A 13,282-nucleotide genomic window follows, 5' to 3' on the forward strand; every position below is an offset into this window, starting at 1 on the left:
GCCAACCTACTCATGAGAAACTCTCCTGACACAAAGCAGAATGCTTTAAAAGAGACCAATGTCGTCTATGCCTTCAAATGCCCACTTGGGGACTGTAAGCCTCAAAGAACTCAGTATATAGGCAAGACAACAGCATCTCTTTCCAGGCAATTAACGATGCATAAGCAACTGGGCTCCATTAAGGAACATATAATCTCTTCCCACAACCAGACCATCACCAGAGAAATCTTAGCAAACAACACAGAAATCATCGATAGATTCAGCGATAGCAGGCAGCTTGACATCTGCAAGGCACTACACATCAAGAAGTCAACACCAGCAATCAACAGCCAATTAATACACAACTATATTTTACCCACTTCAAGACTCCACTCCAATATAGAAGCATCAGGAAATATGGGCCAATAGGCCCTTTGCACTTACTTCCATCCTTACCTTCAATTTACCCAATTAATACCCAATGTTTCGTGTTCTGTCCTGTGTTGAAAGTTTTGTTCACCTCATCTAAAACTGATTGTAACATATCACCTCACCCAAAGTGCGGGTATGAAATGAAAGATGCTTAAATCATAGCGTAGTAAGAACTCTGTTTAGTGTTTGCAGGTTATAGTTGTGTGTATGTAAACTAAAAGTCTTTGAAAATGTAATAAGTTATAACGAAACGCGTTCAAGTGTCGCATCAGACTAGAAATAAAAGTGAATTTTGGAGAATTGATTTTTCAATTACTATCAACAGTGAAAAGAAACATAACAAATATTGAGAAAATTCGTGTTAGAATTATTAATCTTACTTTTTCGGTCATATTTAATAATATATATATATATATATATATATATATATATATATATATATATATATATATATATATATATATATATATATATATATATATATATTTATATATATATATATATACACACACAACCTTAGAACACTTTCCCTCCAGGAAATTCGAACCCTAGCCAGCACAGAAGCCTTACAGCAACTGGCATAACTGGTACGCCTTTAACCCACTGCACCACAGCTCAGACCCTTAAAAGAGATGGTAATTTCGGAGTATTTACTCCAGAGTATTTATTTAATTTATTTATTTATTGTATTTAATTTATTTATTTTTGTATTTATTTATTTATGTATTTATTTATTTATTTACTTTGGAGAATTTATTTATTTAAATACTCCGAAATTACCATCTCTTTTAAGGGTCTGAGCTGTGGTGCAGTATGTTAAAGGCGTACCAGTTATGCCAGTTGCTGTAAGGCTTCTGTGCTGGCTAGGGTTCGAATCTCCTGGTGGGAAAGTGTTCTAAGGTTGTATAATCTCTCTTGCATGTTTAGGCAAGTTGTGCATTTTTATATTTATATATACATATATATATATATTGGTGTATACTGGCAGCAGGTTTTCTTTCAAACATGTTTCATTGAATATGACCGCATATTCTGTATTTATTATTTTCTGGTTTAGGGCTTCTATCCCTCTAACTATTTTCTTAGCATCAGGGCTTAATTGAAATAGGAGTTCTCCAAAACTCATTTTCGTACTTTTAAGGTGAAGAAAAGAAGTGATTTACTATAGAGTGTATTACACTTATTTGTATAATTTGCACGACGTTTCGAACCTCCATGGTTCATTCTCAAGTGAACAGATCTTACAATACTAGTTGATTTTATACCCGCATTAGGTCAGGTGATAATACAATGAAGGTGAAAACATGGGGGAATACATAAGGGATAAACATAGGGGCTGCAGAAGGCTTATTGGCCCATACGAGGCATCTCCTATCTAAACACAAAGATTAATCCAGTGTAATTGGCCTGTTATGTTGGACATTGTCTTCTGTGTTGGCATCGATATGTTCTTGTCTTGTCCTTACTCTCATGGTGGGTAGAGTAAATAGTTCCGTGATTTGGGTGTTCATGGTAGGTCGCTCTATTCTTATGTGAATTGCCTCAAGAATTTGTAATCTTCTTGAATCTTGGGTTTTGTCTATTATGCAAGTATTCTTGTTCAACATTTCTCTTGTTAGAGTAATGTCATGGGCTTGTCTCATGTGATTCCTAGGGGCACCAGATTGAAGATGGCATGTCAAACGCCTCGTCAGCTTGGTCGACGTCATACCTATGGTATGACGTTTTGGTTTTCAAAATTCCTCATTTTTTTTATTATTTACGTTTTTTGTATGTAAGAAACATGGAACAGCTTACCTGCCGACCACCGAACAAACCTTTTGCTATAAGACAAATGAAAAATAAATATTGAACACATTTGAAGAAAGGAAAATGTCATAATGGTTTATTCAGTGTATGTAAGGTAGGCTTCTCCATTATTGAGACGTAAATGACAAATACAAAACAAATGGAACACATTTGAAACAAAGTAAGATTGTTATAATAGAGCAGCCTACCTGCCGAATACCGAACGAACCTTTTTGACATTTGTTGTATATCAGTCATTTCATTTCTTTTTTTCTACAAAAATGTCAATGCTTTTCAACATCTCAGCAGTCACCCTTTTATATCCCAGCATCATTAGCATCTTTAAACAAGAACAATATAATTTATGTGCATCGTCGGAGGCGTCTAAGAATGTGCAAGAAGCAGCGCGACCCCACCGTGTGGTGTTGACCTTACTCAAACCAGCGTTCGTCATACGGGACGATTTGACACCGATCGGGCCGTTCGTTACCCAAAATGTTCGTCTTTTGGGGCGATCGTTATGCAAGGTACCACTGTATATATATATATATATATATATATATATATATATATTATATATATATATATATATATATATATATATATATATATATATATATATATATATATAAATATATATATATGTCGTACCTAGTAGCCAGAACTCACTTCTCAGCCTACTATGCAAGGCCCGATTTGCCTAATAAGCCAAGTTTTCATGAATTGTTTTTCGACTACCTAACCTACCCAACCTAACCTAACCTAACTTTTTTGGCTACCTAACCTAACCTAACGTATAAAGATAGGTTAGGTTAGGTTAGGTAGGGTTGGTTAGGTTCGGTCATATATCTACGTTAATTTTAACTCCAATAAAAAAAATTTGACCTCATTCAAAATGAAATGGGTATTTTTATCATTTCCTAAGACAAAAATTAGAGAAAATATATTTATTCAGGAAAACTTGGCTTATTTGGCAAATCGGGCATTGCATAGTAGGCCGAGAAGTGCGTTCTGGCTACTAGGTACGACATATATATATATATATATATATATATATATATATATATATATATATATATATATATATATATATATATATATATATATATATATATATATATGTCGTACCTAATAGCCAGAACGCCCTTCTCAGCCTACTTTGCAAGGCCCAATTTGCCTAATAAGCAAAGTTTTCCTGAATTAATATATTTTCTCCAATTTTTTTCTTATGAAATGATAAAGCTTCCCATTTCATTATGTATGAGGTCAATTATTTTTAATTAAAGTTAAAATTAACGTAGATATATGACCGAACCTAACCAACCCTACCTAACCTAACCTAACCTATATTTATAGGTTAGGTTAGGTTCGGTAGCCAAAAAAGTTAGGTTAGGTTAGGTAGGTTAGGTAGTCGAAAAGCAATTAATTCATGAAAACTTGGCTTATTAGGCAAATCGGGCCTTGCAAAGTAGGCTGAGAGGTGCGTTCTGGCTACTAGGTACGACATATATATATATATATATATATATATATATATATATATATATATATATATATATATATATATATATATATATATATATATATATATATATATATATGTCGTACCTAGTAGCCAGAACGCACTTCTCAGCCTACTATGCAAGGCCCGATTTACCTAATAAGCCAAGTTTTCCTGAAATAATATATTTTCTCTATTTTTTTTCTTATGAAATGATAAAGCTACCCATTTAATTATGTATGAGGCAAATTTTTTTTTATTGGAGTTAAAATTAACGTTGATATATGACCGAACCTAACCAACCCTACCTAACCTAACCTATCTTTATAGGTTAGGTTAGGTTAGATAGCCGAAAAAGTTCGGTTAGGTTAGGTAGGTTAGGTAGTCGAAAATACATTAATTCATGAAAACTTGGCTTATTAGGCAAATTGGGCCTTGCATAGTAGGCTGAGAAGTGCGTTCTGGCTACTAGGTACGACATATATATATATATTTAAATATATATATAATGTAGGTATATAGGGATTGCCCCAATAGATTGCCAGAAAGATAGTAAACATATCCTTGAAACCCAAGGCCATTCAATGCTCCAGATTGATATGTTACTCGACCTTCCTCGTGGTCCTCCTGGCCTGTCTCTTTGCATAATGAAGATCACTTCTGATAGTAGGTCCCTTCCGTCTTCAGTAATTCTTGCTGGTGCCAGATGCTCCTGAAGGAGCATCTGTTCTCCTCCCCTCTGCAATAGGTGCTGGAAATTTGGGCATGATCGCTTCAAATGCACAAGTGCCGTGTCTCTATGCCCCTTGTGTGGATACTCAGGTCATTATAAGACAGTGCTTTTCTTCCCAAGCTCACTGCATCAATTGCAGTGATGCCCACCCTACCTTCTCTCGCACATGTGTGCAATACAAATTTGAGGAAGCCATCCTCAATTTGAAACATCAGAATCATTTATCTTTTCTTGAGGTGAGACGCCAAGTACGCCATCTTTTATCTTCCTCTGGCATGTCTAATACTCGTATATTGCGTTCCACTTGTCGCCCTCTCCCTCTCTCAGTTTTGCAACCGTTTCCAGGCCTTGGACCTGGACACCACCACCACCACCACCTCACCTGCTCTACTGAATTCTGGGCCAGAGGGTCTTCCTAATAGTTCTCTGTCTGGTGTCTCCCTTCCCTTCCTTCCTTCCCAGTGTTCCCTCCACACCGCGTGTCCATCCAGGTCGTTGTCCCTCCTCTCAGCAATCTTCATAATAAGAACATAAGAACAAAGGCAACTGCAGAAGGCCTATTGGCCCAAACGAGGCAGCTCCTATCTATAACCACCCAATCCCACTCATATACTTGTCCAACCCGTGCTTGAAACAATCGAGGGACCCCACATCCACCACATTACGCGGCAATTGGTTCCACAAATCAACAACCCTGTTACTGAACCAGTATTTACCCAAGTCTGTCCTAAATCTAAACTTAATCAAATTTATACCCATTGTTTCGTGTTCTGTCTTGTGTTGATATTTTTAATACCCTATTAATATTCCCCCCTGTTATGTCCATTCATCTACTTGATAACCTCTATCATGTCACCCCTCACTCTTTGCCTTTCCAGTGAATGCAACTTAAGCTTTGTTAATCTTTCTTCATATGAAAGATTTTTAATTTGTGGAATTAACTTAGTCATCCTACGTTGGACACATTCAAGTGAATTTATATCCATTCTATAATACGGCGACCAAAACTGATTTGCATTATCTAAATGGGGCCTAACTAGAGCAAGATATAGCTTAAGAACCACACCAGGTATCTTGTTACTAACGCTTCGATTAATAAATCCCAGTGTCCTATTCACCTTATTACGAACATTCATGCATTGATCCTTTTGTTTTAAATTCTTACTGATCATAACTCCCAGATCCCTTTCGCAATCCGACTTCGCAATCTCAACACCATCTAGCTTGTAACTCTATTATCATTACCTAGCCTCAGAACTTTACATTTATCAGCATTAAACTGCATTTGCCAATCCTTTGACCATTTCAGAACCCTATCTAGATCAACTTGAAGTGATAGTGAGTCCTCGATCCTCCGAATTAATTTCCCTACCGATTTTCGTATCATCGGCAAATTTGCAAATGTTGCTACTCAAACCTGAATCAAAATCATTTATATATATTATAAACAACAGAGGTCCCAGGACAGAGCCCTGAGGTAATCCACTAACAACATTATCCCACTCTGACTTAACCCCATTTATACTAACTCTCTGTTTCCTATGGAATAGCCATGACCTAATCCAACTTAATATAGCACCCCCAATACCATGAGCTTCTATTTTTTAATTAGTCTTTCATGTGGCACTGTATCAAAAGCTTTGCTAAAGTCAAGGTACACAACATCACAATCCTTACCACTATCAACTGCCTCAACTATGCTGGAATAGAAAGTTAGCAAATTTGTTAAACATGAACGGCCATTTGTAAAACCATGTTGCGACTCATTTATTAATTTATGTTTTTCAAGATGGAGATGAATTGTATTTGCAATTATTGATTCAAGTAACTTTCCCACAATAGACGTTAGGCTAATTGGCCGATAGTTTGACGCAAGTGATCTATCTCCTTTCTTAAAAATTAGTACCACATTAGCTACCTTCCATGACTCTGGCACTCTGCCTGACTATTGATTTATTAAATATGGTAGACAGTGGCTCAGAAAGCTCCTCTTTGCATTCTTTAAGCACCCTGGCGAGCACTTCATCCGGCCCTGGGGATTTGTTTGGTTTTAGTTTTTCTAATTGTTTAATTACATCCTCCCTGGTAACTGCTAAACTAGTCAACCTGTCCTCATCCCCACCCACATAGACTTGTTCGGCTGAAGGCATATTGTTAAATTCTTCTTTAGTAAATACAGATATAAAATATTTGTTAAAAATACTACTCATCTTGTCATTATCCGTTATTTGACCTGTCTCAGATTTTAATGGACCTATCCTTTCCCTAGTCTTAGTTCGATATAACTGAAAAAACCCTTTAGGATTTGACTTTGCTTGCTCTGCTATGCGAACTTCATAGTTTCTTTTTGCTTTCCTAATCTCTTTTTTAACATTTCTAACCAGTTGTATGAATTCCTGTTCTAAACTGACTTCCCCATTCTTAATCCTTTTGTACCAAGTTCTCTTTTTCCCTATAAGGTTCTTTAAATTATTTGTTATCCACTTTGGGTCATTGGTATTCGATCTATTCAATTTGTATGGTATACTAAGTTCCTGTGCTTTGTTTAGAATATTCTTAAATAAGTTATATATTAAATCCACATCGAAATCCCCTTTTACGTCACCTATCGCTGGGTTCATGTCTCGCTCCAAGACCGGCCCACACCCCATACCCAATACTTTCCAATCTATTTGACCCAAAAAAAATTCTTAGGCTATTAAAATCAGCTTTTCGCAAATCTGGCACTTTAACAGAATTTTTTCCTACAGGTCTATTCCATTCTATGCTAAATCTGATTACTTTGTGATCACTGTTCCCTAGCTCACTCCCTATTTCGATGTCATTAATTTGTGTTTCCCTGTTAGTTAACACTAAATCTAAAATATTATTTTCCCGCGTTGGTTCCTTAATGTTTTGCGTAAGAAAGTAATTGTCAATTAATTCTAGAAAATCTTCTGCTTCACTATTCCCTGTTTTGTTCACCCAGTTTATTCCACTAAAATTAAAGTCACCCATGACATAAATACTGTTAGATCTAGATGCTCTAGATATTTCATCCCATAGATGCTTTGCTTCCATTCTGTCTAAATTTGGTGGCCTATATATAACTCCTTTTATAATATTATTTGCTTTTTCGTTTAATTCTATCCAAATAGTTTCTGTGTGTGGCTCAGTTTTGATTCCCTCTTTGAGACTACATTTCAAATTGTCCCTAACATATATGGCTACTCCCCCTCCTCGTCTAATATATCTATCTGTGTGAAATAGTTTAAATCCATTTATTTGATATTCAGCTAATAGTTCTATATTTTCTACATTCATCCACGTTTCGGTAAGTGCAATAATATCTATTTTTTCTGTGCAGACAAGAGCATTTAATTTGTTAATTTTATTTCTTACACTTATGCTGTTAGTGTAATATACCCTAAGTGAATTGTTATTTTGAGGCCCTTTTCTTTCCCTGATCATTTTGCCAATTCTTTTCTCCCATGAACACATACTTTTATTACCTCCTTCCTCCAAATCAATTCCCATACCACTATCTACTAACAGTTTAAACCCAAACAAACACCTCTAACCACTGGTTCCAACGAGTTCGCAACAGCAACAACCCCAGCCCTCGATAGATGCACCCCATCACGAGCATACATTTCATTTCTTCCATAGAAGTGTTCCCAGTTGTCTATGAAAGATATTGCATTTGATTTGCAATATCTTTCCAGCCGGCAGTTGACACCAAGTGCCCTTGACATTCATTCATTTCCCACTCCCTTTCTTAGAAGAATGCCACATATGATCGGGATTCCTCCCTTGCTCCTAACTAATTCTATGGCTGTCCTGAATCTCTGTATTAGTTCCTCACTCCTAATTCGCCCAACATCATTACCCCCTGCACTAATACAAATAATGGGTTTGTTCCCATTTCCCGTCATAATATCATTCATGTTTCCAACAATATCGGCAATTCCTGCTCCCGGATAGCCAACCCTTAATCTGTTCCCCCTATCTCTGGCACAAAACGTTCTGTCTAAATACCTCACCTGGGAATCTCCCACAACCAAAATTCGCTTCGGTACCTCCTTAACTTTCTGAGCAGCCTGAGAGGCCTGCGCTCCGCCGCTCCTCGCTGGTTTCCATTCCGAGTGAACTGCAGGCTCACCACAGCACTCGTCCTCCAACACGACAAATGAGTTTGCTGTCCTTAGGGCGTCTGTAGGTGGCCTTGTCAAGGTCTTCTTAAGACCCCTGTCCTTTACGACTCCCCACGATGAGGTCCCGTCAACACTGGTCTCCTCCTTCATTTCCTCCCGAAGTCTCAGCCGTCGTACCTCCTCCCGCAGGGAATCTATCTCTGCTCTCAGAGCTCCAACCAGACTCACCAAAGCCTTCACTAATCCTTCCATTATTGCATTAATAATGTTACAATAATCGGAGCTCCAGCTAACACAACCTCTCACTGTGACTGCACCTGACTGACTTGTGACTGCACCTGACTGACTTTATTGACTGCTCCTTTTCTCCTTCTCCTGTTGAGACTGCAATGGCTGTCGCCCAGTACGATGCTGCTGGCACACCTGTCTATATCAGAAATATAAGCCTTGCTCCTCTACTTCCTCCCCAGCAGGTAAGAAGGCATCAATCTCTTCCTCACCTTCCGACTCCGACTCTATCCCTGAATCCCCCTCCCATTTCGGTGATTAAGTCCTCTGTCCCAAATATAGCAATTCCCTTGGCCCTCAATTCTCTCTTGGATGCTGCCCTTGATGAGGTGCGCTCCCCTGTCTCTGCCCCTCCTCTCCCTGATTGCCTTGACCGCACCTCTCCAATGCTGCTCTGGACCCAGTCAGTCCACCTCTGGTTCATCCTGCCACTACCATGACTCCATTGTTCTTGCTAGATTTACCTGTTCTTGCTAGATTTACTTGTTCTTGCTAGATTTATCTATGCCCCATAACCCCAATTTCACTGATCCTGATCCTGATCTTAGTATACTGTTTTAATTTGTCTTTGTCCCATGTTCTCTATTTCTATTCTCTCTATTTTTGACAATGTTTATTCTTCATTTGAATATTCGTGTATTTTATGCCAACTTATATGAATTCCAGCTTCGGATATCACAGTTTTCACTGCTTTGTGTCTGTCTCCAGGAGCCAGACACAACTGGTAAGCCATGAGCACTACCTTCTTCACCTTATCGTAATCACTGGAGTCATCAAGGGACAACGTGGAGTAGGTAATTTGGGCCATCCCAGTCAAGACGGACTGTATCATGATGGCCCAATTCTCCTCTGGCCAATCCAAAGAGGCAGCAACTTTCTCGAAGGGTCGAAGAACTTCGAAACTTCCTTTACGTTGAATTTAGGGACCATCTTTATATTCCTTGCCAGATCAAAACTACTTGTTAACGTTGTTTTCCTCTGACCACCTAATCGCAATACTTCTAACTCGTGTAGTCTTTCCTTCTCCCTTTCTTGCCTTTCTTTTTCCTTTTCTTCTAATTCCAACCGTTTCATTTCCATTTCCTTTTCTTTCATTTCTCGTTCTTTCTCTATTTCCTTTTCTTTCATTGCCATTTCCTTCTCTTTAATTTCCTGTTCTATTTCTAATTTCTTCCACTCTATCTCACGATTTATTTCTAAGGCTCGCATTTTGACAGAAAACTTATATTCAGTTTATCCTTGTTCAGAAAGTCCTAAACATAGTCCAGATCCTCAATGGTCACTTTCTCCGCCATTGTCACTTAAGTGGTGCACGAACACTTAACACACTGCTTCACTTGAGCACTTAACACACCGAGCACTGTACTTCGCCAATACTGCACTTAATCACACAGAGAACCGCACTTGCCAATATTGCACTTAATCACACTGCACTGAACAGGACGTATAACATCCTTATAATTACAAACAGGGGAATTATTCACAGGAGATTGCACTACGTCACCATCCCTGTCAAACATGCTTGACAAGGGGTCGGATCCCGCAGGGGATGCAAATTATGTTACGGCCCTACTGGGACGCAACCGGGTTCTTTTCTGATGGTATTAGTTTTTTGGGCATCCAGCCCCAAGTTAGTAGAGGCTTTCAAGGGGTGAGCTCCATAACGCAAGTAAAATCAATGGGGAGGTACATTAAATACACAAGTATACTTAATTATATATATATTCCTTTCCCACCAATATATGTAAATTAAAGTCACAAAAGGGAATTATTACAACACAGTATTTACATCTTAGTCTTCCTCTGAAGACACTGGATACTTGGCGATGCTCACTCTGGGTAGCCTTTCCTGGTTTTCTCTTCCATGGACCAGAACCCACCATGAATCTACCCTGGCCACAGGCCAGCCAAATTACAATCCCACTGGGTGCCTCGTCGTGATGGCCTACAACCACAGTCCAGCCTGTAGCTGGCAGGTACTAGTCATCCTCGCTGTTAGGCCACTCCATGACTAATACTAAGGTTGCGAGCCCTAGGCAGGAGCCTCGTGTGACTCGCTGGTCACTCTCCTCGGTCGGCACCGCAGTGGGTGGTCTCTTCCACCAGCCAGCCCCGGAGACGGCGAATCCTGTCACTGCCACTCCTGAGGCAGGTTATCACGCACTCAGCAGAGTTCGTCCTGGGATGGCTCACAGCTTCTACAAAGCAGACTGGTGAAGAGACCTTGGCTGCCTTGGGTAGACTGATTCAATGTACCTCACAGCCGTCCTAGGTTGACTCTGAAAGCAGACACATCATCAGTACTGGGGACACTACATGGGATCACTAGGAAACATCACTTACTAGCTTAGACACAAACGTCCACTTATTCGCTCCATAGATGGCGATCACTGCCTAAGCGCCACCTCACCAGAGGTCAGCAGCGGCTACGTCACGAGCCGACTAGGACAGGCATCCAGCACTTATTGCCGGTATCTCTCGTCATCACTAGATGGCATTGTCCATGTGGGATTTTCGGGAGCGGACTCACAGATGGCGTGGACTTTACAGCTTCTGGCTCGGGCGAGGAATTTTGGTTCGTAACACACGCGCCCAAAGTCCATGCTTTGGGCACACTATACAGTAATGTAAGTTTGCCTCGGGTAATAAATAACAGTGATCATCATTACCCAGTTTCAGGGGATGGACGGTGTTTCAGGCCATCCTCCAAAGGTTTCACAATGTCAACAAGAAAACGGTCAATTTAAAGTAGTCTCTCCTACCCTACCAGAGGCTCCAAAACAGAAAATGGGACAATACATCACTTTTTTGAGTTGCTTTCATTTTCTTGTAAATTTTTTGGCCTTGTGTGATGCATATGAGCAAAAAGTGATGCTCTTTATCGGAGGACAGGTTAGGTATTTACTCGGAGCAGAGAGAATATTATAGAGAATCTTTTTTTTCTCTCTTTGGCAGGAAAACCACTTGAATATGGCGTCGCTTGTATGGGTGTGGTGGCGAAGTGATCTGGCCGCAGTGGTGCGACCGATCGTGGCTGTACTGATTTATGTGCTGGATGATTCCGGAAGCGCCTTAGTCGGACCTTAGCGCGCATCTTAGCCTGGACACAAGTTCGAACCCTCATTACGGCTTTTGTGGATTTGTTCATTAAATGTATCATGATATTGTGATTTCTGTATCACAAGTGATGTTCTTTTTCTTAAGAATGTTTTCCATGATTTGTATACAGATAAAGGTTTGATTGATTACAGTTGTGTACCTCAACTTGTCTTGATAATAAACAATAAAATTATATTTGAGTTTAAAAACTTATTATTGCTGTCAAGTTTCATAATTTCTGGAGTACACGACGACTGGTATTGCACCTTTTAACCCCTCCGTGGTGCCTCCTTGCCATGGTGAGGGGCTCACGTACACCTCCCTGCGACCGGTGTAGGTTGCCTTTGCCCCCTCTCCTGCCCCTTTTTGGGTGGTGGACGTGCTGAAGGGCACCACGTAGGGGCCTTATGAGCCATCGGACCACCCGCTGGAGGGGTCGCCTGTGAGGGGCTGCCCTGAGTGGATGGTTGGGTGTCCAGGCTGGTGCGATAGGGGGAATGGGGTCTTAGCACCAGTGTGGGAGAATGGACGATGTAGTAGGACTCCCCTGTTGAAAAGGGGGAGCACCGCTGGGGTCAACGCACCCTTCCTGCACTGGCCCGCGCTCAGTCTCCCTGGCTGCCCTGGTAGGTGGTATCTCTTGGTTCCAGGTCCCAAACTTTTGATATTGTTTGCTGCATGGATGACGACACGACTTCTCTTACCCAGGCTCATGGGGTGGGTGACCAGGCCCCTGAGTTGGACCGTCCTGGAAGACCGGGATCTGTAGCCCCCGCTACAGAGCCCGGTTTAAGCCCAGACCAGACTCTTCCTTCCTGCTCCCCTCCCTCCTCTGTGGTTGGGTCGAGCCCCAAGCCTGCTGTGGTGACCGCCTCGTCCCCTTGCATGGCTCCATCTGTTTGTGACTACTGCGCCTTTTGACCCATCTCTCTCTAAAGGTTCTCATCGCTGTCCCCGCCATGGCTACTCTCCCTTATGCTTCCTTCCCATACTAATTCGTACCATGCTTTGTTTGGTGCTCCTACGTGGACTAATTACTTTTACCTCCATCCTTTACATTCAACTCCTGACAATTTTTCCCTTCATAGGCATCTTGTAGATTCCGTAGATGCCTCAGTTACCTTCAACCCCACCCGTCTTGGTACCCGTGTCGTTGCTGCTCCTCAGGATGCAGCCACCCGCTTAGCCGCCTTATCCTGCCTTGGCGAGACCCCTGTTTGGGTCTCAAAGAACGCTCGGGTAAATGCCAGAGTTGGCACTGTTCTCCTCCCACACCATGTTGCGACTGGTGTTAGGAATCTAAAAGACTGAAAAGACCACGAGGATATC

General features: G+C 40.5%; 1 long non-coding RNA gene across 2 annotated transcripts in view; it reads left to right on the forward strand.

The window, feature by feature from the left end:
- The window catches only part of LOC138372430 (uncharacterized), a 34,684-nt gene extending 22,538 nt beyond the window's left edge, over positions 1 to 12,146 (forward strand). For both annotated transcript variants that reach the window (XR_011230866.1, XR_011230867.1), the window contains exon 2: positions 11,810 to 12,146. This is a non-coding gene — a long non-coding RNA (uncharacterized lncRNA). The remainder of the gene's footprint in view (positions 1 to 11,809) is intronic.
- Positions 12,147 to 13,282: the final 1,136 nt, after the last annotated feature.

Source organism: Procambarus clarkii, chromosome 38, assembly GCF_040958095.1.
Source record: "Procambarus clarkii isolate CNS0578487 chromosome 38, FALCON_Pclarkii_2.0, whole genome shotgun sequence".
Lineage (NCBI taxonomy): Eukaryota > Metazoa > Arthropoda > Malacostraca > Decapoda > Cambaridae > Procambarus > Procambarus clarkii.